General features: G+C 40.3%; 1 long non-coding RNA gene across 1 annotated transcript; it reads right to left on the reverse strand.

Moving 5' to 3' along the window:
- Positions 1-889, reverse strand: LOC129758358 (uncharacterized). The gene is made up of 2 exons (XR_008739957.1): positions 534-889; positions 1-441 (listed from the first exon to the last, which is right to left on the reverse strand). It is a non-coding gene; the product is annotated as an uncharacterized LOC129758358 (long non-coding RNA).
- Positions 890-3,899: the final 3,010 nt, after the last annotated feature.

The following is a 3,899-nucleotide window of genomic DNA, read 5'->3' on the forward strand; positions in this document are numbered from 1 at the left end:
TTGAATAAAATAAGTTCAGATAAGAATATATTTTCGAATTAAGCTCGATTTTGCTTTCAAAACGCCGGGCACTTATATTTCCTAACAAATGGACCCGAAAAACAAAATTTAACAAACCAAACAATTCAACTAAAATTCAACTTTATTTGTTTATTATATTTATATTAAAATCATACTTTTCTAAAAAATCTTCAACTTCTTTTTCTATCCAACGTGCTGATTGAAATAATTGCTGCTCCGAAAAACTGGGTCCCATTAGTTGCAAACTTATTGGACCTCGTTCCGAAAGCCGAATCGGTAGGGACAGTACTGGAATGCCACCCATATCGGCCGGTTGGATACAAAAATCCTGCACAGCGCACTGGTCTCGATTATTATTACTCCGAGAAACTCCGAGTGACCATTTTTGGTCACAAATTACGATGCTTCAAGTTTGTTTATCTGAAATTGAGTGAGAAAGGAAAAAATGTTATCAAAATTCATAGGTAGAAAAAAAGTCAAAAGCAGTATAAAATACAAAATAAATAACTCACCATCAGAACCAGCATTTACACTTTCTCGTTCAATTCCTGGAAAACCCCGAAAAAATGTAACGAAATTGCGAATTTAACTGCAGTTATTACAAAAAAAACCATCCACAATTTTAAGCTGATACAATTTTTTTCTTAAAATAAATATCAACAAACATCTACACGCTGCGACATCGTTTGTTTAATTCTGCTCAAAACGGTAGAATTTTTTCAGTGCATGTTTGCTCTCGCCCCTTTCTAGTGAGCAAATTTGGTGATTTTGTCGGTCCCGACGGCATCGGCCCTATTTTGCTCACCTTCATACTAACCCCCGGTGCGGTATGGAAGTGATTAAACTCGTGAGCATTTTCACTTTGCTCGCGATTGCTGCGGATGCCCTAAGGGTATCCAGTAGCCAAGCTCTCGATCGATTAAACCGTTCACACGTCCACACAACATGATCAATGTCGTGGTAGCCATCCCCACAAACACAAACATTGCTTGTAACTAGTTGTATACGAAACAAATGCGCGTCAAGCCGGCAGTGATTTGACATGAGCCGAGAAACCACGCGAATGAAATCGCGACTCATGTTAATTAACTCATCCGAATAGATGAAACAGTGGTCTACGGGCGGTGTGCGAATGTGTTCCAAGGTACAATAAATTGCGACAAGTTCGACAACGTAATCGGAGCATGGCTCTTGAAGCTTGAACGAAGCCTCAAAGCGCTCATTATACACTGCGAAACCAGTCGCGCCGTCGATTCTAGAACCATCAGTAAAGAACATTTTTGTAGGGTCAATTTCACGTACTTTTGATGCAAAGATTGAAGGAATGACGTTGGGTCGGACGTGATCAGGAATTCCACGGATGTCAGCGGTCATGGACAGATCGAATTTCATTAAGGAACTACTGATCGGGTAAAAGTGACTCTTGTCCGAATTTAACTAAGAAGGGTTTACATATTTGACTTGCGGATTAATATTCATAAGCCTTTCCAAATTTTCTATCGCCAAAGGATTCATAGTTACACTTCGAATTAGAAAACGTAGCGATAAATCGAAGAAACGATTTTTCAACGGCATTACTCCTGCCAGTACTTCGAGACTCATCGTATGTGTCGATTGCATACAACCCATGGCAGTACGCAAACAGCGATACTGTATTCGTTCTAGTTTAATCAAGTGGGTTTGCGCGGCGGACCCAAAGCAAAAGCTTCTGTATTCTATGACCGACAGTATCGTTGTTTGGTATAACCTGATGAGGTCCTGTGGATGAGCACCCCACCAGGTTCCAGTAATCGTTCGAAGAAAATTGATTCTTTTTGGCATTTTTGTGTCAAGTACCTAATATGTTTTCCCCAGAGGCATTTAGAGTCGAACCAGACACCCAAATATTTAAAACTAAGAGATTGAGTTAGAGTTCTACCCATCATAAGGAGCTCTATTTGAGGAGGGGGATGCTTCTTTGAAAAAACTACTAACTCGGTTTTACTAGGCGAAAACTCGATGCCTAGATTCCTGGGCCAATGTGATAAATTATTTAGAGTTTCTTGTAACGGAGGTTTAATTTGAGTGCCTTTTTTACCTGTGATATGAACAACACAGTCATCCGCAAGCTGTCTTAGCGTGCAATTTTGTGCCATACAAGCATCGATCTCTCGGACATAAAAGTTGTATAGCAGAGGGCTTAAACATGAGCCTTGGGGTAGACCCATGTAACTAATTCGTTCAACTTTGGTTTCTCCATGACTAAAATGCATGATTTTTTCAGACAACAGATTATCAAGAAAATTATTCAATATTGGTGAAAGTCCGCAAGAGTTAAGATTACTAGATAGCACTTCTATGGACACCGAGTCGAATGCCCCTTTGATGTCCAGAAATCTGCCCCCATCTGCTCTTTTTGGGCAAACGCCAATTGAATGTCTGATGAAAGTAATGCTAGACAGTTGTCCGTACCCTTTCCTCTGCGGAATCCAAATTGTGTACTTGACAAGAGACGTCTGTTGCTCTTGACAATGAGTATTTGCTAAACTTGACAGAGAATGAAGTTCCATGGACCTCGAAATAGCATTTTGAACAGCAAAAAAGTTCCACAGAACTTTTGTTCAGCTCTATGTGAACTTATGAGTTCGTTCCTTAAGCTATATCCGAACTTTTGGTTGCTTGGGAATGATCGCAGTGGACTCTCTCCCCAACAGAATCACCCGCTAACGGTGGCTCCAGAGATACCCCATTAGTTTAAAGAACTAACACTCTACTAGTCAAGCTTACGGGTAAACCCCTTCCCCCTGTCTGTACAAGAAACGATTCGTCAATTAAATATTGGAACGACACTATATAATCCAAAAGTAGATCTGAGCTTAGGCAGAGTAATCAAAGCCCGAAAAGCTTCAGCAATCGTCCTGCCACACTTTTATCAACTCGTCAAAAACAAATACTCCAACTATTCACACACCTATACCGACAACTCTAGAACAACTGCTGGAAGAATCGGACGTGACTGTAATCTGCAATAGAAGTCTGCTCCTTCCGGGCCAATGCTCCGCCTGTAGTTCAGAAGCTAACGCCATGATTGATGCCGGTCAGAAATCTACCACAGACACCATCTTTTCTGACTCTGCCAGTGTTCTTTGGCAGTGGCAGCCGGCAACCTAAAACATCCCTGGATACAATCTATTTTCACCTGAATAGCTCCCAGTAAAAACATCACACTCTGCTGGTTACCAGGTCACTCCGGCATTTCCAGTAACGAATCAGCTGATTGACTTGCCTCAGCCGGTTAAAAAATGACTTCTTCCACGACTCCCATTCCGCAATCCGATGCTGGTCGAAACGCTTAAAACCATATACTGGAAGCCTGGGAAATCGAATGAGCTTCGAACAATCGCTCAAAGTTGCGAGACATTAAAAACGAGTCGGACATCATCCTGTAGATCGGCAACAACGAGCCCGAAACCGGTCGACGAAAAAAGGTAAATTTAATTTCTTTTTCCGTTAGTACAAACGTTAAGTGTCGTGTCTGTAATACGTCAGGTGTTAAATATTTGTATAACCCCCTTACCTGCGATATCTGTCTTACATCTACCTCCATCAAACATATCCGTATACCTCTTGTCTGCAATATCAGAACCTTAGAATTTCCTGTTCCCTCTTACCAAACCTCCGATAAGCATTATCCAACTGCCCTGAAGAAGAAAAGAAAATTATATCCTTCCTCCACAAATCAAAACTCCTTCATGAATCATAAACAACTCCTCTTTTCCTTCAAAAAAAAAAAAAAAAAAAAAAAAACAAACAAAAAAGAAATACAAAAACTTCAAAAAAATACAAGAAAGTACAATTATGCAATGTAATGAATAAATGAATAAACCACACAAAACATA

This window comes from Uranotaenia lowii, chromosome 3 (genome assembly GCF_029784155.1).
Source record: "Uranotaenia lowii strain MFRU-FL chromosome 3, ASM2978415v1, whole genome shotgun sequence".
Lineage (NCBI taxonomy): Eukaryota > Metazoa > Arthropoda > Insecta > Diptera > Culicidae > Uranotaenia > Uranotaenia lowii.